The sequence below is a fragment of the Hylobates moloch genome, unplaced genomic scaffold, assembly GCF_009828535.3.
Source record: "Hylobates moloch isolate HMO894 unplaced genomic scaffold, HMol_V3 SCAFFOLD_2, whole genome shotgun sequence".
Lineage (NCBI taxonomy): Eukaryota > Metazoa > Chordata > Mammalia > Primates > Hylobatidae > Hylobates > Hylobates moloch.
The window spans coordinates 150,503,074-150,526,808 of NW_026652277.1; the positions used below are offsets into that span (position 1 = coordinate 150,503,074).

Consider the following 23,735-nt stretch of genomic DNA (forward strand, 5'->3'; position numbering starts at 1 on the left):
GAATATCTAAGGCTGCCAACCAAAGAAGCATCATTGTTCAAATGTTTCTTTGAGATGATAATGGCAAGCAATGAATTATTAATGCCCAAGTTTGGTTCTCATTTCTGACGGTACATCTAGATGATCATCCCATGTGCCCACTAGAATAACATTTTATAAGACACTCCAGGGCTCCCATAATGATATCACAATTATTGGCTAAATTAAAGGTCTAGTCATTAAACTAGCAAGAGTTGCATGGCAGGTTAAAAGGTGTATATATATATATATATTAGACTATGTATATATATATATATATGTATTAGACTATGAGAAAATAGCATGTAATGCCATAAACAGCAATGTTTAAAAAAGATATATGAGGCTGGGCGTGGTGGCTTTCACCTATAGACTCAGCACTTTGGGAGGCTGAGGCAGGCATATCACTTGAGCCCAGAAGTTCAAGACCAGCTTGGGCAACATGGCAAAACCCATCTCTATCAAAAATACAAAAATTAGCTTGGCATGGTAGTGTGTGCCTTGTAGTTCCAGCTACTTGGGAGGCTGAGCTGGGAGGATCGATTGAGCCTGGGAGGTTGAGGCTGCAATGAGCTGTGATTGCACCACTGCACTCCAGCCTGGGTGACAGAGAGACTCTCTCTCTCTCTCTTTCTCTGTATGTATATGAGGAATGATTTTGAAAAAGTACATTAAGGCCTCAGAAACAAATTATTATTTTATCCTAGGGTTTTTTTTTAAACTACAATCATAAGCAATTAGAAAATAATTTCTCTGAACAATTGGTACGGGTAAAAATCCAACTATAGCAAAAAATGGTACTTAGATTTCCTTCCAGGCCAATTCATGTTAAGTTTCAAATCGAGCAAGGAAGACTCAAGTGTGTTTTTTATTAAAGCTTACACAAGCAGCTAGTATAATGTTCCTGAAGTTTCATCCATCATGCTACCAACTTCTTCATACTAGGGAAACATTATATTCTCTTGTGTCTCAAAGACAAGGAACACGTTTAACAAGTTTTGCCAATGACAAATGAATAATTGAGGGAGTGAAAGTCATAGTTGGCGATATGCTTGCTAGGTGTTCAGAAGGTAGGGCATGGAGATTTCCAGTGCGTTTTACTATAGCATGAACCATGGTCAGTTGGTCCTTAAGTGGTGAAATCTACAAACCTACTTTTGCATTTTTTTCTGGTCCCTTGAAATTCAAAGATCATACAGTACTTAGCAATGAAAATAGTACCAGAAACACCATGTGTTTAGGTTGGGAAAATGTCTTTTTGGAGAGTGTGCAACTCCATCATAGCCAAGTAGGACTACATTTCTTTTCTTTTTGTTTGTTTCTCTCTTTCTTCTTATCTTTTTTTTTTTCTTAAGCCACCTTCCATCCTCATAGAGACTATACAAATTGTTGACAAATTTGGGTACTATTAAAGAGGAAATATTTAAAAATTAAAAATCCCGCAAATGAGGAGGATTTGGTTACTTCAGTGGAAGCGGGCTATTATACCAGGCATGTTCAAGAAAGTGCTCAACATGTTTCCTACTGATGGCTGCCCTGCTCTGGGTGTCTTGTTATGTTGAAGTAGGGAGTTTTGATCTCAACATTTTAGGACTGTTCTACTCTGCTGTTTGACTCAGGAAAAAATCTTCATTGAAGATTTATATTGGAAAAATTATTCTGCTTAAAGTAAGTTCAGTTAAATTGAAAAAAAAAACAAACAAAAATATGTAAATGGTTAACTGTGCCACTTTGAAGCTTAATCAAAGGATTTAAATGATCTAATAAATTTTGCAAAAAAAATCATTCTAGATAAAAATTCGTTGTTAAAGGCATAGTCCTGATTAAAATATTTATTTTTATAAATATGGATTTAGATTGTGCTTAGATATGATAAAACTAAATCCAAAATGACCATAAACCATAATATTCTATACTCAATTTTATAAATTACTTTTCACTTATTGCCACTTACTTACTGTTATTGCCAATTTAATAATTACTTATGTGTACAAGACCAACTATCTACTTCAGTGTTTCACACAAAAAATTCCATTTTGTAAGTTTACTGAGAGATTTGGTGCAATACTTAGTGCTTTCTAATATGGTTACTCTCATCTAGCTTTGGTTTGGTGAAGCATCACTACCTTTTCATATTCATGGGGTTCTGCCACCGTTCATTCTAAAAAATAAGAATAATTTACTCCTACTTAATAAGCTGTGTATTACTGGAGTTAATAATAAATTCAAAGAGTTTTTTTATATTTGAGCATTTAATAAAGAAATATAGAAAAAAGAACAATTTCAGCAGTCCAGGATGAATTCCATGATTAATAACCAAATTCTTACCAATAAATCCACTCAACATAAAATATTTTATGCTATTTAAGACTTTTTTTTTTTTTCCTGAGACAAAGTCTCACTCTGTTACCCAGGTTGGAGTGCACTGGCCAATCTCAGCTCACTGCAACCTCCGCCTCCTGGGTTCAAGCAATTCTTGTGCCTCAGCCTCTCAAGCACCTGGGATTACATGTGCTTGCCACTACACCTGGCTAATTTTTGCATTTTTAGTACAGACAGCGTTTCACCATTTTGGCCAGGCTGGTCTTGAACTCCTGACCTCAAGTGATCTGTGTGCTTCGGCCTCCCAAAGTGCTGGGATTACAGGCATGAGCCACCACACCTGGCCTTGGGTTTATTTCAGTTGAATATTCACCATTTTCATGGCTGTCCAAGTTTGAAAATGTAGTCACCTTTATTTCCTCTCTCTGATTTCTTACAGCCTTACTGTCATCAGTCTCTTTCTTTTTGTATCATTCACATTCATTGTGTTTCATTTTCTCACAGCTACCATGTGAGCCACAGGTTCTCACAGTAACTTGTACGCATAACCTGTCACATCTGGATTACTCTGGTTTGCCTGCCTTTTCTCACTCCTCTCTAACCTTCATACTGATTCCCTACAGCCTGGATTTCCTTTAAGTATCTATAATGACTCCTTTCATATCAGATTCAGACTTCTGGTTTTGGTATTCAAAGTGTCCAAATCTGAAAACAACTTTGCTGTCTAAGCATGGTTTACGTATTTACTTTCAATTTCCTATTCCCTAACTGCCATTCCCCATTCAGGGGTACTAGACTAAACAAGATTAAATCTTTTTTTTTCTTGATTTCCCTAAACCAGGATGTATAATGGTCATTTCATATGATTCTATTTTGGTAGCACTATTTGACATATGAGAAACGCAAAGCAACAGAGACAGAGTGATGCAAGCCAATGGCACGCCTTTGTTCTGCAGGTGAGAGCTCAAGGCCAAGGTCTGCAGCATCTTAATGCAGAGCTGTCTTCTGTTTGTTGTGCTGTCATTTGTTTGTTTTTAAGCTTGGAGATGTCCCCAGATAACATGTCCTGTATCATCAGGGCACACAGATTTTCCTTAAATGTTTGTATCCTATGCCCCAGGGGCATGAGGAAGGCTTCTCTGGTAAAAGGAAGCACTGCTCTTTTCAAAGTCTTGGAAGGTCTTTAATGAGAAGTATAACTTTTCATTCTATAATTCAAAAGAAGTCTTAAAACCAAAAGTATAAGTGGTTTGCCTCAGATCCTTTTAGATGCTTTCCCGAGTATAGTTTTTGGCTAAGGAAAGAGTTTTGAACTAAACAAAGGGATATTAGCTATATGGCAGGATAGGTGTGAAGGAGACAGCATGAAGGGAGGCTAAAGTTTAGCCTGGCATAAACTATGCAGTGAGGGTTGCCTTCAGGATACCTGTTCACTCCTATCTTGGATACCTGATACCAAGCTACTCACTGGGTGATTATAGCCTTTTACTTCATTACCCTACATGAATCTGTTCTGCTGACATATTTGAAGGCCTAGAACATTCCCGACCTCCTCCTAACATCAAACTTACTTCTCCTGTATTTGGTTCCTCAAGAAAAGTCTTAAAGAAAAGAGAATGACTAATCTGAAAAATGAAGCTTTGCCAGGTTCAGTGATCTAGATGTATTACTCCTTCCCAGACAAATGAGACCATCCATCCTGAAATTCTTGACCCAGAGGCACTTCCAATGGCCCTGTGGGAAGATAGTTTATTTGGAACAAGCGCAAAGTCCTAAAACAATTCTGAATAGACAACTTCTTACTCTGCCTATACTCAGGTCCCTGTGTCTATATATTCTATTGTAGTCTTCAAAAAATCTACACTAGATTGAGGCTTCTTTCAGCTGAGACCTAGCCTTTCCCAACAAGCAGGACTTTTTGGTACCGATCTAGTAGCCTATTATCTCAAAAGAGATTTTAAACATTTTATTAGGGCCATACATTTTCATGGTAACTTCCATAGGAGCAAATAAATATCTACTGTGTTTTAGGTACTGATTTAAATGTTTCTCATGCATTAATTTTGATAATTCGACTTTAATGATCTTTACCTTAATAATCTATTGTTGTTTTTTTATTATCCCTGTTTTATAGATAAAGAAATTGAGGCAGACAGAGGTTAGAGGATTTGAACTGATGTTGCCAGGACTCGAAACCAGACAGTAGCTTATGCTAGAGTCTGTGTTCTCGGCTACCATACTATCTGCTGTTCTGCTGATGACCTGGGGAAAGCCTCATTCACTGGCAAAAGAGAAGTAAGCCCAGGCAAGTGTCTCTGTGACACTGCTTATCTCTGTAATTGCAGTTGCCACTTTGTCCTATAAATTTCACATTTCTGTGTTCCACTGGAGTATGATCTTCTTGAAGACAAGTATTTTACTTTATTCATCTATGTTTACTATTTGTAAAATGAATGAGTTTATGTTATTTGTGTTGTGGAGGGCAAGGCAGTAAAAGTCAGAGTTATTTAGGAGAAGATCTGATCTCTGTCTAATGAACCTGCATGGCTATCATTAGACTCAAGGAGTTGTTTTTTAAGTAACTGGCACTGTCACCAAGTCTGAACTGGGCCACTGCTCTCTCAGTAATAAGATTGTAGAACAAAGACATACTGTGTCTTTCATGACTCAAATATCAGTTTTGAGAAAACCCTCAAAGCATCGATTTTCAGCAAAACAAGAAATTTTAAAAATCCGATTGAAGTATACCAAGCGTTTGTATACAACCCGAGTATAGGGGACAGAAGATCTTGTTAAACCAAACCACAGAGATACAGTTGGCAATATCCAGAATACGATAAAATCTACAGGACAAATGACAAGGAGTCTTCAGTAAATAAAAATGATGAAACAATAAAACAAGAGGAAGAATCTACAGATTTTTTAATGAGGGTTAAATAACAAATCTGCTTAATGCCCTGTGTGAATATAGACTTTAACAAATTTAAAAAAAGCAAAACAGGCCAGGCATGGTGGCTCACATCTGTAATCCTTTGGGATCGCTTGAGCTCAGGAGTTTGAGACCAGCTGGGGTAACATGGCGAGATTCGGTCTCTACTAAAAATACAAAAAACCAGCCAGGCATGGAGCTCATGCCTGTGGTCCCAGCTACACTGGAGGCTGAGGTAGGAGGATCACTTGAGTGTGGAGGGCAGGGTTGCGGCGAGCAGAGATTGCACCACTGCACTCTAGCCTGAGTAACAGAGCCAACCCTGTCTCAAAAAATTTTTTTTGAATAGTGATAGGATCTTTGGTAATATTAAGATACTACTAAAGACTTGCTAATTTAGATGCAAAAATGGTATTTTTAAATGTTTTCTAAAAAATAATTGATTTCTGTTAAAGACATACTGCAAGTATTTAAGAATGAAATGATATGATGACTTGGATTTGCTTTAAAATCATATTGGATTTACCATTCATTAAAAATTATTTAAGGTAGGTCATGGGTACGTACATGATGGGTAAACTCATCTCATGACTTTTGTATGATTTAAACTTTTTGAGAATAATAAGTTAAGAAAGACATTTTCAGCTAAATGGCTTATAAATCTAGTATGTTTTTTTTTTTTTTTAAATATGAAAACCTGGTCTGGAATTGAACACTTTCTTATCATTCACTGGTCAGTTACTTTGCTCTATCAGTTATATATTGCTCTGTACCAAACCATCCTAAAAATTAGAGGCTTACAATAATGACTGTCATTTATTTTGTTCCTCAGTCTGTCATTTGAGTGATGCTAGCAGGGATAACTCTTTTCTGTGCCTCCTAGCATCAGATAGGGCAGCTCCCCGGGGGTCTGGAGGATTTACTTTCAAGATGACTCATTCGTATTGGCTGGCAAGTGGGTGCTGGCCGTTAGCTTGAAGCTGTCAGGACCGTGAGCCAGGGGCCTTGGTTCCAGTTGACCTGAGCTGCTTGGGCTTCCTAGGAGCATGGTGGCTGTGTTCTGAGAGCCAGTGTCCCAAGAGACGGGAAGTAGATCTCGTCAGTTTCTTAAGGTCTGGGCTCAAAAGCTGACACAATGGCATTTCCTTTGTCTGTGGGTCACGCCACCCCACAGCCCAGGCACAAGGAGTGGAACACGTGCTCCACCTCATAGTAGAAGGGTGTCAAGAGTTTTGAGGCCATGTTTTAAAACTACCTTCTTTGCAATCACTCACAGAGCCTCAGGTGTCAAACTACAGAACTGTTTTATGAAAATAACTAGAATAGATGTAACCAATGCTTGGGCCTAGATTTTTTTTTTTTTTTTTTTTGAGGTGGAGTCTCGCTCTGTCACCCAGGCTGCAGCACAGTGGCGTGATCTCGGCTCACTGCAAGCTCCGCCTCCCGGGTTCATGACATTCTCCTTTCTCAGTCTCCAGAGTAGCTGGGACTACAGGTGCCCGCCAGCATGCCTAGCCAATTTTTTGTATTTTTAGTAGAGACGGGGTTTCACCGTGTTAGCCAGGATGGTCTTGATCTCCTTACCTCGTGATCCGCCCGCCTCGGCCTCCCAAAGTGCGGGGATTACATGTGTGAGCCACCGCGCCCGGTTGGGCCTAGAGATTTAAGTGGCACTTCTTACAGTAGGCCCAGCAAATTAGTATAGATGGTGTCCACCTTCAAATAGGTAATGTTAGGGCAGTCCAAGGTAAGAAAGGGTGAAACAAATCACTAGAATAGTTTGTAATGGCTGGAAGTTGAAGTGTAGAAAAAGGGAAGTTACACTGTCTTCCTAACATTATTCCTGGGTGGCAGATAGGACTTCAGCTGGCTGAGCCCTCAGGCACTGGCCCTCACTCCTTTTTTCTACTAGTTGTGTGGCAATACCAAGTAGGCACAGCCACCCAATTTTACCCACGAATGTGGTGAGGACAAGAGATTCTAAAGTAGCATGGAGAGTGTGGAAAGATTGGCAGTGGACAAATTTGTGGACAAGATTCAGGACTAAAGGAATTATTTGGGAAAAGGAAGTGGTTGTACTGCTTGGTGTGTACCAGACAATGAAAAACTTGGATTTTCCCCCAACAAGCATGAGTACACTTATCCAGCTAAAATGTTCTCAAGGTTAGAACCACAAGTAAATAATGATTTGAAATGTAAATTATTTTTCTTGTAACTCTTTTCCAGCTCATTTTTTTTAACTATGTTTAGTTGCCAACAGTAGCTCTTGGGAATTCTTTTCTGCTTAAGCGATATTCATCCATCTGTCTTTAAGAAATTATTTTAATTGATACATTTGCTTTGTTACCTACTTCTGATGGAGCTGTCATTTTAGACACCTCTAGATTCAATTTGTTCAATAGACATTTATTAAGCACCTCCTGTGAATTATGCCTGGCCCTGGAGAACCTGGCTATGAAATTTTAAATGAAAAATATATTTCATGGGAGAGGTCCTAAAATGCTGTGGTAACACAGTGGAGAGGAATGAAATTTGCCTTGGGAAGTTGGGAAAAGCTGCATAGAGCAGGTGATATCTGAGCTGAATCTTGATGGATGGGTGGGAGCCTGCCAGTTAGAGAGACAGGAAATAACATGTTCAGATATCCAGATCTGTGAAACATTCATGGTACGTTCTGTGATAGAAAGTGTAATGAATTGACAGTAGGGAACGATATGATTGGTGAGGTGCTCTTTCTCTTGTCATTGTTTCTTTTTGAACTAGGCTGAGAAGAAAAGTAATTCCAGCAAAATTAAGCACTCTGTATCACAAACTATTAACAACGAAACACTTGCCTCTGTAAGCATTCCCCTTCTCTGTCTTTGGTATGGTAAAGAACTGCATATGTGGCTGTATGGTGGCTCATGCCTATAATCCCAGCACTTTGGGAGGCTGAGGCAGGAGGTTCGCTTGAGGCCAGGAGTTTAAGACTGGGCTGGGCAACACAGTGAGACCTTGACTATATAAAAAAAAGTAAAGAAACCTGAAATAATAAAAATATTTTAAAAATTAAGAAAGAGCCACATATGCTTTACCAAGGAGTTTGAACTTTAACTTGTAGGCAAAAAAGTCAATGAAAGACTTTAAGCTGGTGAATGAAATGTTGCTAAGTCTTAGACAAGGCAGTGGCTAAGAAGAGATGGGGTGGCTAGATTTGAGAGAACTGGAAGAGGCAGAGTCAACAGGATTTACTGTTTTATTGGCTAAGGAGGTGAATGGAAGAGATGAAGGGAAGCACTGAGTTTGGCCACCTGATACTCTGGTGAGGTCATTTGCTGACAAACGAGGAGGAAGTTTTTGGAAGAGGAGGCAGTGGAGGAGGTGGTTCATCTCTGGGCTGGTGATACCTGAGGAGTCTGAAGTATATCCAGATGTTATTATGGGTCTGTTGTTCAGGAGGGGGCAAGATGAGGTTTGTGAACATTAGGGAAGTAATTGTTGATGTCATGGGAATAGTCTTTTAGTATTCCTTTCCTTCAAAAATATCTTGAACTCAGTACCTTCTACATTCTATATAAGGTGATACTTGTGTACCTTTTATATCTTTCTGAACTTATAACTAGTTTAACATGGACTGTTCAGTTGGTTAAGTCGACACTACATCAGTATCTTTCAGAACCTTGCTGCCCCGACAACTCTGCTGAAGACTGCTTTGGGGAAATCACACCTTTTTAGTGGTTATATACTCTCCTTACTCTCTTCCTTTCAATCCTTGGATTCAAGTTCCTCTAACTACTCTCGCCTTTTTGACATTTTTTCTTCTTTTAGTTTTCTCTTTCTCTTTGTTTCGTTGACTCTTGCGACTGATGTCTTTAGTCTCAGGCATTTCTCACTCTAGTGTATGGCTCTCAAATCAGTCATTCTTAATCGTCTCAAGATTTCCCTTCAAAAAATGCTTCTTTCCTTTTTCCGTATTGGTGACCTGTCCATGGGCCTCCGGTTATTCACTGTTTTGGAATTAAGTGAGATTACTTTGATAAACTATTCTCAGAAACGTATTGCCATTTTTCAGCTCCTTCTAGAAATTATAGTAGAAGACATCATTATATGGTAGCTGTTACATGCCATTCTCTGCTGGGCTCTTAGGTTACAGCAGCAACAGCAGTAGTAGTAGCAGTAGCAAAGCCTGATGCATGTGCCAGGCACAATTCCCAGTGTATTATGAGTGTATCAAGACATTCGATCCTTACTACAGTACTATCCAGGTAGGTACAATTATTATCTCCACTTAGTATCTGAGCAAAGTGAGATACATTGGGTAACTTGCCTAACGTGTTGGAACTAGTAAATGTTTAAATTGTCAACCAGGGACACATTTGTGCACCAACCAATTTTCTCTTTCATTTCACCACTTTGGTGTCCCTAAGTTGTACTTGTTCAATCAAAGCGTGTTACAGATGTGCAGCCCTGTTTTCAAGGGTTCTTAACATCTTTTCTGTAATATAGATTATATCCCAATCATGTAAATGAAATAGGCATTCTCATTTACTAAATGCATAAATATTATAGATGACTCGGCATAGGAAACAAACCTCGAATTTGACCTCTGTGAGCTCTGTATATTTCCTCTTATTACCTGTGGCTTTTCCTGCTTAAATCCCACATGGGCTGAGAAACTCTTACTGGAACTTCGTACAATGATTTAAGGGGAAGTCAGTGAGCATTTCCTATTGAACTCTGCCTTCCTGGTGGTCAAAAATTTGCAAAAACACAGATGAGCATTAAATGGTTTGGAATTTGAGATCTAATCTTAGTCTTTCTGGAAGTGTCCAAGAAAACTAACCTTCTGAATCGCTGAAGCCTACCTAGTTAAACTCATTGTGAGGATTTAATTGGATAGGTAGGCTACTTGCTGGCCATTCTAATTACATCAAAACTTACTCTGAACAATGGGGCCAGGTATAGTAATATGAACAATACATTTCTTTTTGTCAGGGAGCCATCATATTCTTCCAAGTATTGGATCTATTTAAAAAAAATTTCAAGTCTCCCACTATTATTTTGTGGGAGCCTAAGTCTCTTTGTAGGTCTCTTAAGAACTTGCTTTATGAATCTGGGTGCTCCTGTGTTGGGTGCATATATATTTAGGATAGTTAGCTCTTCTTGTTGAATTGATCCCTTTACCATTATGTAATGCCCTTCTTTGTCTTTTTTGATCTTTGTTGGTTTAAAGTCTGTTTTATCAGAGACTAGGATTGCAACCCCTGGTTTTTTTTGTTGTTGTTGTACGTGAGATAGATCTGCTGAATACAGCACAGTGGTGGGTCTTGATTCTTTATCCAGTTTGCCAATCTGTGTCTTTTAATTGGGGCATTTAGCACATTTGCATTTAAGGTTAATATTGTTAATAATATCAAATATGTGAATTTGATCCTGTCATCATGATGCTACCTGGTTATTTTGCACATTATTTGATGCAGTTTTTTCATAGTGTCATTGGTCTTTATACTTTGGGGTGTTTTTGCAGTGGCTGGTACTGGTTTTTCCTTTCCATATTGAGTGCTTCCTTCAGGAACTTTTGCAAGGCAGGCCTGGTGGTAACAAAACCCCTCAGCATTTGCTTCTCTGGAAAGGATCTTATTTCCCTTTCACTTACGAGGCTTAGTTTGGCTGGATAGAAATTCTGGGTTGAAAATTCTTTTCTTTAAGAATGTTGAATATTGGTCCCCACTCTCTTCTGGCTTGTAGGATTTCTGCAGAGATATCTGCTGTTAGTCTGATGTGCTTCCCTTTTTAGATGACCTGACCTTTCTCTCTGGCTGCCTTTAACAGTTTTTCCTTCATTTCAGCCTTGGTGAATCTGACGATTATGTGTCTCAGGGTTGCTCTTCTCGAACAGTATCTTACTGGTGTTCTCTGTATTTCCTAAATTTGAATGTTAGCCTGTCTTGCTAGGTTGGGGAAGTTCTTCTGGATAATATCCCGAAGTGTGTTTTCCAACTTGGTTCCATTCTCTGTGCCACTTTCGAGTACCGCAATCACAGGTTTGGTCTTTTCACATAGTCCCATATTTCTTGGAGGCTTTGTTCATTCCTTTTCATTCTTTTTTTCTCTAATCTTGTCTGCATACCTTATTTCAGCAAGTTGGTCTTCAATCTCTGATATTCTTTCTTCTGCTTGATTGATTCGGCTATTGATACTTGTGTATGCTTCACAAAGTTCTCGTGCTGTGTTCTTCAGCTCCATCAGGTCATTTATGTTCTTCTCTAAACTGGTTATTCTAGTTAGCAGTTCCCGTAACTTTTTATCAAGACTCTCAGCTTCCTTGCATTGGGTTAGAGGGAGAGCATCAGGACAAATACCTAATGCATGTGGGGTTTAAAATCTCGATGGCGGGTTGATAGATGCAGCAAACCACCATGGCACACATATACCTTTGTAACAAACCTGCACATTCTGCACATGTATCCCGGAACTTAAAGTAAAATTTTAAAAAATGTTCAGACTGGCCACTATCCCTGTATGTAAAGAAGTGCTTCCTGGCATCCCAGCAGCACTGGTGGCCAGCTGTGCCATGGGAGGAGCAGCAGTGAGATGTCCTATTGGATGAACTACATCCATAAGGCCAATCTGTTTGAAATAGATTCAAATGTTTTGTATTCTATCACTGTGCAACCGACTGACATTTCTGTATAAAAACTTCAAAATTGTTCTTTGGAGAGCCACAGGAATCAATAAACATGATTTGCTTTTTTTTTTTTTCAATGTGTCTATTGTCATTTAGCTGTTTATGAAAAATCTTTTCGTTTTTAATACTTTTTTAAGGAAAAACATCCACTTTGGGGGAAGAAACTTATTGTGACAATTTATTGTACTTGACAAATTTTAGTTATCAGTTAAGTTTAATTTCTGACAGAAACCCTATCAGCACCTGTATTAAAATTTTATACATTCTTGGCCAGGCACAGTGGCTCACACCTGTAATCTCAGCACTTTGGGAGACCAAGGCTGGTGGATCACTTGAGGTCAGGAGTTTGAGACCAGCCTGGCCAACATGATGCAACCTCATTTCTACTAAAAGTACAAAAATTAGCCAGGCATGGTGGCAGGTGCCTGTAATCTCAACTACTCAGAAGGCTGAGGCAGGAGAATCTCTTGAACCCGGGAGGTGGAGGTTGTAGTGAGCTTTGATCACACCATTGCACTCTAGCCTGGACAACAGAGCAAGACTCTGTCTCAAAAAAAAAAAAAAAGACACATCCTTTAAATTGTATTCATGGTGGAAAGAGTTGAAATGTGAATGGTCAGTAAAAACTTGTTTCATTTTCTAATCATATTATGTGCTTTAAAAACACAAATCATGTTGTCTAATTTCTTATTACAGAATGGAAAGAAAGGTCATCTAGGATATATTAGCCTCTTTTAAAAAAATCTTGTTGGCTGGGCGCGGTGGCTCAGGCCTGTAATCCCAGCACTTTGGGAGGCCAAGGCAGGCAGATCACGAGGTCAGGAGATCGAGACCATCCTGGCTAACATGGTGAAATCCCGTCTTTACTAAAAATACAAAAAATTAGCCAGGAGTGGTGGCGGGCACCTGTAGTCCCAGCTACTCAGGAGGCTGAGGCAGGAGAACGGCGTGAACCCGGGAGGCGGAGCTTGCAGTGAGCCAAGATCACGCCACTGCGCTCAGCCTGGGCAACATAGCGAGACTCGTCTCAAAAAAAAAATCTCGTTAAATTATTCTCCAAAGTATATCGATCACTCCATTAAATCTTATTTCATTTAAAAACAATTTTTGTTGGGGTTCTTCTTTCAATTTGGGTCAAACAGCTCTTTATGTGATGACTTTATGTCAAACCTACATAGAGTTTCTGGAGTGGGCTCCACTCCATTACCATACCTGAGAGAATGTCAGACTTCCTGCTTCCTCATTTGCCTGACTTCTCAAAGTCAGCATGTTGATAATGACTTATAGAAAACAGTCCTTTTAAAAGGAATGGCTTGCTATTGGTTTGGGCAGGAGGCATTTTGAGTGACTGAGCAGTTAAGTCATCTCTTTATTTGAGAATAAATGATGAAGGGGTGTTTGAATGGGTTACCAAGTTATAAATTAATCTTGAGATACTCAAGTGATTGTAAACCACCTGAGCTTTCCTCTCAGCTTTTAAATCATATGATATCAATCTTTGCTTATTTTCCGCTGGGTAATTTGTTATTATGCTGATGGTAACCAACTCCATGAGACATTTACCGGCAATCCACATTACCAGTAAGTATACATTACAGCACTAAAATAAAAATAAACTCATGGAAGAAATAGCTTGAGATCTCAACCATGCTTTTCTGTCTACAAAACAGCATGACAGTTTGGGGATTTCTAGCTGAAAATAAATTTAATTATGTTACTACTTTGCTGCTGCTAATTAGTGCCTAAGATACGTATCAGGAGGGCAGCCCAGTGTAGGTTTCGAAAGAGGGTTTGCTACAAAGGCAGGATAACAAAATGGGTTGCCTTTCTCACTCTCGCTGTGTAAAGTGACATTTAAATTAGATCCTGGAAATTACCTTTTCTGTTTATGTTAGCAAGACAGTCTTCTCTTTTGCTTTATTCCAATAGGGAAGCAGCTTTATAACATTTTGTATCGCCTACATGAAGTGTTTTGCATACCTGTAACCTTTCAATTAATGTTATTTATGTTTCAATAAACCACCATGCTACTTTTCCAGATGTCCTGATCCTTCATGTAAATGAATTTATTAGATCCAGCCACCAGACTCAGTGAAATCTGCCAAATTCACTGTCTGGGCCACATACCATGGAGTTTAAGCTATATTTGCATAAGCTTGTTCTGTAAGTGTAATCTTATGTATCATCTGCAGAGTTAAAGTTTCACTAATGTAAATCCCTGACAAATCAAATACAGATGTAGCTTTTTGCCCTCAGGGGTGAGCCTGTCAATTCTCCGCTCTTGTATCTACCTCCTCCCCTTTGTGCTGGGCCCCCCATCCTCAACTTCTTTTCAGTACTACTAATATTTCAAAATTGTTTGTGTAAATACATTGGGGGTACCAAACATGGCAGCAAATACGGGTTGCTCAGGCCTTCTTTCCATGGTTCTGCCAGGCTAAAATAACGTTGGCGAGTCATTTGAAGGAAGCTAGTTGTACCACCTGGAAAAATTTCCCCTGCCAATCAGTGGATGGCAGACAGATTGTTTCAGTTTGCCTAGAGATGTTTTAGATAAGGAGGAGTCAAGCTTAATAAATGGGTTAATTTCAGCCGGCAAATTCCATAACGTGGCCAAGGCAAATTTAATAATAGGCCAATAGAGGAAGGAGGAGGGGGTTGGCATGAAGAGGCTGAGGGGATGGGGGAAGTGAGGGGAGGGTCTATCTATTCAGGCCCAGTCTTTTTTGGTGATTGTCACAACCTCAATGAAAGGCAGGATTCTTCTTTAGATTCAGTGATTAGCTTCAGAACTCTTGACAGGTTTAAGCCATGTCTAAAAAGAGGGAAAATATGACTGCCGAAAGTGGAGGGTGTTAGTGTTCTTTGGGTTTGTTTTTGATTATTTTAAAGTCTAAATATGTTTCCTCTGCTGGTGCCCAGTTGCTATTTATTTGGCTTTAGCCTTTGATCCCCCTTATGCTGGCACATCATAAAAAACATATCCCTGCTCAAGTCTTATATTATGTAGTTTGTTTCTGCTCAGGGTGTTCACCAGGCCGGGCTGTACCCACTGAATAAGCCTCTCTTTGTTTTTGATGGACTCCAGGTGTTTATCGCTATAAGTTAGTAATGGAGTTAACCACAAGAAGCAAACTGGAAAAATAAGGGATTGGGGAAAATTCTGAGTTTGATAACTTAGGAGTCTGCCTTTTGGCAAAACCCCTAAGGGAATAAAATGCGCTAAAAAAAAAAAAAAAAAAAACGGAGTCTTACTTCTGCTTTCTAATCAAGTTGGATGAAATTGGGATTTTAGTATGCACAGATAAGCTTGTTCATTTTATTTCTTCAGTGAGTTTCTTTGAAAGTGGCCAAAGAGCCTTTTTTCCCTATGCATTTTCATCATGGTACTAAAATGAATAATGGCAGCTCTTCCAGAAGAGATTACTGATATCCATTTTCTTGATCTGAGCTAGGAGGATTAATGCCAGAAGCAATTTTCCACCTGTGGTAACTTTTTCTTTCCCCTTTGGAGGAGGGGACATAGGGGGACAGCAATAATATTGGGATGAATGTGAAAATGATCAGAAGAGCCCCCTCTTACCCAATCACTTTTCAATTACGGTACTTCTTATTTTTGTTTTTCTTTTCTGCCCAACCAGACATTGTTTTGGGAGTAGAGGCCAATTTAAAGAAAATTTATGATGGTGAACAAGATTGCTGGAGAGGTTTGTCTATCTGTCTATCTCCATTGTTTATACAAATGTATATGGTGCTTCCTGTTTAAAGATCAAAGCTTTACTTTGGACACCTTGAATCCCCAGGTCCAAGGTCAGGGCCTTTGAAGACTGCACATTTGCTACTGTTAATCTAAGAATCCTGATTTTTCCATATATTACTTTGTTATCTGATTTAAGTATTGTAGTCCTAGGTATAATAAAAATTTGTGGCCAAATAAAAGGATTTAACAAAGTATTTGCACAAAATGGATTAAAAGGAGAAACAGGCCGGGCGCAGTGGCTCACGCCTGTAATCTCAGCACTTTGGGAGGCCAAGGCAAGCAGATCACGAGGTCAGGAGATCGAGACCATCCTGGCCGACATGGCAAAACCTTGTCTCTACTAAAAATACAAAAAATTAGCCAGGCGGGCGCCTGTAGTCCCAGCTACTCGGGAGGCTGAGGCAGGAGAATGGCGTGAACCCAGGAGGCGGAGCTTGCAGTGAGCCAAGATTGTGCCACTGCACTCCAGCCTGGATGGCTGTGTGAGACTCCATCTCAAAAAAAAAAAGGAGATGCAGAGTCTAAGGAATACGGATTTTATAAAGTAGTAATAATAATTTTTGAGCATATGCTAGGCATCTTTCTAATTTTTTCACATGAATTAAAATACTTAATTTTTCCACTGACTGATAGAAAAGCTAGTCAGGGGACTAATCTATTGGACTAATCTATTAGACTAATCTATGATGTAGACACCATTATTATCTTCCTTTATTGAGGAGGAAACTGAGGCATAAATAATCTAACCCACTGGCTCCAACAACAAAAGAATTGCATAGCCAACAATAAACTATAGGCAGTTTGGCTTTAAAGCTAGTGTTTCACACCAGGTTTCTGTAAGATGCAAATAAGGATGGGATAAGTTTCCTAAGTTTCAGAAATGTATACTGCCAAAACAAAATTTTGTGTTAATAAGATTCTATTTGAAATGTTTAAGAGAAATAAGCTCTACACAAAGTATAACTTAATGTTAAATGTTCCAGTACTTTGCTTTGACATTTTTACTACACCACGTATACTAGTACTGACATGATAAGCCATCTCAGAAGTTAATTTTTGTTTGATTTTCTTTGGAGTTTTCAAATATCATTTAAAAACTTAATCCAGTGTCTAATTTCCATGTCTAAGTAGGTATGTCCCATAAGTGTGTATATTTCATTGCAAGCTAAAAGGGAACTCAGAGGACTACAATTCAAGAAGACAAAAATCTATTTTTACTTTGGCCTTTCCAAAGCAGTAAGTTGATTTTTTTTTTTTTTTTCTGGAATACAGTGTGCATCCAATCCAAACTTCTCAAGTTCAAATTGATTCTCAAATTCCCCAAACACAAAAATTAAGAAACTCTTACTTTTTGATTATCTTGGAAAGAGAGGAGAGCTATTAGAAAAGTAGAAATTGGAAAGAGAAGCAGACCCTAAAGAAACTCTCCTGTTAGCTTTCCCAGAGGAAAGGGAATATTTAAGACGTCAGCAATCAGTTTGGGCATTTGAGCCCTCTCTCTGTTTATATGCCAATAAAAGAGCTAGCTGGTACTCTCGATAACTGCAGACCCCTGTTTACTGAAAGCTTCATTTCCCTGTGTGGATCCATCTAACTGAGAGGGAGGGACTGAAAGAGTGGCGAAAAGATAGTCCCATTTTATGGCACACCATTTGGTAGTATCTTGTTTCTTTGCCCCTCTTCACAGACATGTCTGAATCCACTTATATTTTGTTTACAAAGGCACATAGTCCTTCTTGAACATCCTCCCGCTTCTTTACAACATACACAAAGTTTAAATGTTATTTAATGTATGTCAACAGTGGCAGAATATAGCATTATTCTTTCCTCTTTGTGTTTCCCAAGGCGCATATGGTCATATTGAAACGCACGTGGAGCAGGTCTTCAGGCCTTCCTGTAAAAGTCAATGTGACGGATTTGGAAGTGTCCTGGATAGCCATGGCATGATGTCTTTTTAGTTACCTTTCAGTTTGCAGGGTTAACACAGGAAAAACCCTTCCTGAGGGATGGGACTAGGGCTAACAGGCAGGTCAACGGAAAATCAGCCACTTAATCAGCTGCAGCCCCACCAAAGCCGGCTGGAAACTTAGCAGTTCTCCCATGGAGAGTATGCACCGCTGGAGCCCAGAGATTGAAGGGGACTGCAGACAAGGCCAGGGCTGCCTGCATATTTGTGAAATTATGACAACTGGAGGGGGAAGTCATTTCTCCTCTCACTGCAAGCTGCCTGCCACATACTGCAATACCTCTAACAGCAACAATTCCACCCACAACCACGCCAGCGGCACTAGCAGCAACATACACCCCTGCACTCTCACTGGGTGTGTAACACTGCTTCCCCTCTTTCTTTTCAGCTGCCTGGCTCTTACCATAGTAGTCTCTAGAAATAATATTTGAATAGCAGGCTGGGCACAGTGGCTCCTGCCTGTAATCCCAGCACTTTGGGAGGCCAAGGTGGGCGGATCACCTGAGGTCAGGAGTTCCAGACCAGCCTGTCTCTACTAGAAATACAAATATTAGCTGGGTGTGGTGGTGGGTACCTGCAATCCCAGCTACTCAGGAGGCTGAGGCAGGAGAATTGCTGGAGCCCGGGAGGCGGAGGTTGCAGTGAGCCAGGACTTCACCACTGCACTCCAGCCTGGGCGACAGAGCAAAAACAAAAAAAAAAAAAAAAAAAAATGAAGAGCAGTACCAAAAGGATATGCATTCCATTTACTTCTCCAATTTTTCTAATATTTGCCAGCCTACCAGACAGCTACATGCTTTGACCAGATTACTTTGACCCCTTGTGGAATTGTTTTTACTGAACTGCATTTGGCATTATGCCTTCGGCAGGCATTGAGGAAAGCAGGGAGAAGCAGTCATAAGAAATGACTGTAGTTTTTGTTGAAGTTTGTTCTTAAGATTGTTGTTTATCAGTGTCTTTTTTATGAGTCCCGAAAGAGATATTTCTGTTAAGTGGAGGCCAGGAAAAGCTGCCTTCCTGAACAACTGGTATGTTTCTAACATAGACACCAGGCATCTTGTAACTGCTAACTCATCATTTAAGTCAGTAAAATCTTCTTAAGAACATGACGAGAATATATGATTTTCATGTTACAACGAATTATTTCATCCAACAAATGGCTACAATTCATTTTGAATAAATTTGTTCTATCATTGACCAAGAAACCTGCCAGAATCTTTAAGTGCTGTGGAGAAAACTCTTCGGGTTTAAGCACACACGTTCACAGGAAATATCTATGATTTCAATTAGGTGATAATGAAGATGACAATGATTTGTTTTTAGGAGTGTTATTTTTAAATTTTTTTTCTTTTTTAACCTACTCATATGATTTCAAGGATTCTTGGTTTTAGTTAGTTGATAAGAAATTGAAGGGGATGAGAAGGTAAATGGTAATTTAGAAATGTTGATTGTGATAAGGCAGAGAAAATGATTGGATGAAGAAAAATGAATCCCAGGGATTATAAAGCTCCAGAGATTTTACTCTAAGTATTGAAATATTAATTGGCTGATCTACTTTTTATCAATTTTATTTGAATCAAAATGGCTATAGACTTTAAGTTGGGAAAAGGAGTCTCCTTGCTACTTGAAAAGCAAAGAACAAGCCTGGGTGTGATGGCTTTCTCCTGTAATCCCATTACTTTGGGAGGTCAAGGCAGGTGGGTCACTTGAGTCCAGGAGTTCAAGAACAGCCTGGTCAACATGGCAAAACCTGTCTCTACAAAAATTATAAAAGTTAGCTGGACATGGTGGTGGGCATCTGTAGTTCCAGCTACTTGGGAGGCTCAGGTGGGAGGATAGCTTGAGCCTTGGAGGTTGAAGCTGCAGCAAGCCGAGGTCTGTGCCACTGCACTCCAGCCTGACTGACAGTGAGACCTTGTCTCAGAAAAGAAAAAAAAAAGAGAGAGAAAGTAAAGAACAAAGGTTAGCCTCAGTAGCCATCGAAAAATGTTTCTCAAAGTGTGGTTCCTGGAGCAGCAGCTTCAGCGTCACCACCACTTGGGAATTTGTTAGAAATGCAAATGTTGGGGCCCCATTCCAAACCCTACTGCATCAGAAATTCTGGAGGGGAGGCCAACACTCTGTTTGCCCTTCAGGTGATCCTGATGCCTGCTAAAGTTTGAGAACCATCACAATCCAGCAAGTCTCAAATTTCTCTAAGGCGATGGTACTCAGTCAAACCTTTCTCAGCCGGAGTATGCACAGGCCTAGTCTCAGAGGGAATCCATCCAGGTTATAGTACAAAAAGATTACCCAATGAGGGAGGTGGCATTGATGACTTTTATATTTTTCCCTGCATTATAAGGTATCAATTCAACCAAATAGAGAGGTTGTTCAAATTTTGTGAATTATCAATATATATTTATCTACATATGGCACTTCTTCAAAGAAGCAACAGTTAGCTATGACATGGTAAGTTTTTCGAATGTATTAATAGTGGCCGAATTGACTGAATGAGTTAAAAGTGGCTGAATTGGCTGGACTGCCAATTTCAAAGGTCTCCAGGTAGCAGGATCTGGCCCTGTGTTTTAAACTTGCTGGGTAACACCTCTGAAAACATGGAATATTCATAAAAACTGAAGTGAATCATATTATATAATGTTTGTACTTGTCAATTCTCTGTTTTTTCCAGGTTTTTGAAATTATAAAAATAATAATGCTCATTCTGTAAAAGCAAATATCACAATTTTGTTTTTTGAGACAGAGTCTCACTCTCTTGCCCAGGCTGGAGTGCAGTAGTGCCATCCCAGCTCACTGCAACCTCTGCCTTCTGGGTTCAAGAGATTCTCCTGCCTCAGCCTCCTGAGTAGCTAGGATTACAGGCATGTGCCACCATGCCTGGCTAATTTTTGTATTTTCAGTAGACACGGGGTTTCACCATGTTGGCCAGGCTGGTCTTGAACTCCTGACCTCAGGTGATTCACTTGCCTTGGCCTCCCAAAGTGCTGGGACTATAGGCGTGAACCACTGTGGCCTACAAATATTAAAAAAAATTTAGAGGAAAATTTAAAGCCTCTTATAACCCTTATCACTTCTTGCCTTTTCACCTAAGCCCTGTTTACCTATTAGTTCTCCAGAGGTAATTACTGAGAACAGCTTGAGGTACATTTTTCTAGAACTTTTACAGCCTGTAGAAACATATGTAAGTATATCATTTTTTAAAGCACAAATCAAATTATACTCTATAGTGTACTCTAGTATACTATTTTGCTACTTGCTTTTTTCCACTAAAGTATTTTTTTTCTGTAACAAGTTTCTGTAGCCAGGATTTACAGAAAAAAAAAAAATAGAAAGAATCAATCAACATACAAATTTTGGTAGCTTACATTGCTGTTCTATGAGAGAACCAAAGTGCTTGCTCTCAGTAGGTCTACAGTGTGGTTGGGAAGAGAATAATACTGGTTAATCAAAGCAAGTGAGAGCTGAGTTACCAGGGGCTCGTTTATGTGTGATTCTGTCATGAAGAGATGTGAGACTTATCAGTTAGGCTGCAGAGGAGTGATGAGAGAGGAGGCAGTTAAGATGCAAAGGATTAGGGCAAGTAAGAAAACAGTGGTGGGAGTGAGGCTGAACTTTTCCGCTTTCCTCAAGCAAGAACAAAGTCATCATCATCATAATAGCAGAATTGAGTGTGGCATCTGGAGGGATGCATTTAAAGACTGTCTTGGAGTGGAAGGGAATGTTTGAGATTAGTGGGAAATCCGATGGATTAGTGGAGGGTGGGAGAACATTTAAAATGAAGGCAGAGAAAGTTAGACATGATATGGTAAAATACTTGGTTAAAATGGAGACATTATGTGATATGTCTAAGAAGGAATGTCTTTCCTCATTCACATTTATCTAACAGATGCCTCATCTTTTTGAAGAAGGAAACACACACACACACACACGCACGCACACATACACAGAGTCCTTTTTTAACCAGTTTCATTCAAATGGAGTAATTTTTTGATGGTGTCTAGGAGTTTCATAGGATGGGTATTTTAATAATAAGTATCTAATTTGAACTTGCATGATTTATTATGTGGTTGTCTATAAATTATTGATTTGTGTAACATCTAAACTCAGAGGAATTGATCTATGGCTTTAACAACTGTTTTAGGTGAGTATTGAACTATGATTTGTATCTATATTCTTATTTCTTGTAAGACAGTTTATTCTAAGCTACAATCAATTCACTACTTGTTACCTATAATGAACAGTGTTCATAGTAATAGTTTTATTTTACACACATACAAATAGCATAAAGCATATATGTGGTTCTATTTCAAAAAGAAAGTTATCCTGACAAAATATATATAATTCTTTCCTTTGGCTTACAGGATTCTCTGAAAATTATACCATCAAAGTGTAATCATTGTTGCCTGAGAGTCTAACACTGGATAGTCAGAGTGTTGGTTTGAAACAGGCTTAACACTTAGCAAGATTTGTTTACTTCTTTTCCTTAGATGAAGATCAAATGAACAAATTCCCACTCAATGTTATAATAGAAGGAGACAAAGGAAAAGGAGCAATTGTATTCTATTGCTGAACTTTTCCCCTGTATTGAGACTTGATGTCCAAAATTTCACAGCTTTTTTCCATGGGACTGACTCACGCATAGGATAAATAGGATTTTCCCTAGGAAAACAGCAGAATATCATGGCGCTGTAAGTGTGTGTTTTCATGCCTTTAAGCCTTTTATAATGTGGTTGACTATCTTCATACGGGGAGAAAGCACCACACTAAAGATCCTCCCTAAGCTTAACGTAATGATAAAAGATGTTGGGTGTGTTTTGTTTATTTTCTTTCTCAGCACTATCCAAGTTTAAATACAAGTTGTTATAAAATTATGAAAGGATGAATTAAATTGCTTACAACAGGATGGAGACAGAGTAAAGGCAGAAATTTGGAAAAAGGCAAGGAAATCCTTAATCTATGCATTCTTCCCAAACTATCCCTCCCCTTGTTTTTCAAAACCCGGCCTGTATTTTAAGATTTTTAAATTTTATACCTCAAACTTTCCTCTCTCTCTTTCCCGTGTTTTCCCCGCCATCCTTTTTTTTTAAAGCCTTACGCTGATGAGAATTTGGCCTACAAGTCTAAGGCAGTTTATGGGCACCAGTTGTTATGGTCTAATAATCTTTCCCAGGCTCTCCCTATTTGCAAGACACATTCTAATTTGGGGTCATATGGATCATTTATAAGGAAATGCCTTTTTGTAATCCACTTGCCCCTACATATATTTTTATTTGTAATATTTACACAGCTAATTTGACCAGAGGAGAAACTGCTCTTGGAACATAAGTGATTTCTACACAGAGAACAAATTTAGTTCCAATCAAGATCTCCATGATTAGGAACGGGTGTTCAGGGTAATTTGGAATTCAAGGCAACTACCAATACAGCACACGTTTAGATTTTTAGATGTGGTGGTGAACCGTTGAAAAGAAACTGGCTGAGATTTGAGCATTATTTGAAGTGGAAAAAGAAAAATAGCTTGTCTCTGGGCTTCACGCCATTTGCCTCCTTTAGTATCTAAAGATTTTTTTTTTTCTTTCTGGCTTGGGGAAAAAGTGAGGCACTGTGGGCTGTAGCAGGGATCAGGAATGATTCCTCTATAAGCAAAAAGATATCTGCCCAGTGATGTCTCAGAAAAAAATTAGGTCTTGGAAATTATAGAGGAAGTCTTACTGCCAGGATTAGAATAAGAAGAATAGAACAGTACAGTGTTCTCTATTCCCAAAGGTTTGATACTGGTTTGTTTAAGATAGTTTTAGCTGCAAGTAATAAAAACCTGGCACAAACTGGCTTAACATAAAGGAAAATTATTATATTATATCCTAGAAATCCCAGAAATGAGTCAGGCTTCAGGGGTGGTGAGTTTAGCAACATGGAGATGGCCCATGTTGCTGTCTCCATGTCAAGGGCCCATGTTCTCTGTTTCTCTCACACCCGGCCTAGGACCATTCACACTATTTCTTTTTTTCTTTTCCTTCCTTCCTTCCTTCTTTCCTTCCTTCCTTCCTTCCTTCCTTCCTTCCTTCCTTCCTTC

At 39.1% G+C, this 23,735-nt stretch overlaps 1 long non-coding RNA gene across 1 annotated transcript in view; it reads left to right on the forward strand.

Annotated features, from left to right (window-relative positions):
* Positions 1-2,863: 2,863 nt before the first annotated feature.
* LOC131382886 (uncharacterized) overlaps positions 2,864-23,735 on the forward strand; it is a 38,645-nt gene continuing 17,773 nt past the window's right edge. Inside the window, exons 1-2 of the long non-coding RNA XR_009212505.1 lie at positions 2,864-3,296; positions 4,475-4,635. This is a non-coding gene — a long non-coding RNA (uncharacterized LOC131382886). The remainder of the gene's footprint in view (positions 3,297-4,474; positions 4,636-23,735) is intronic.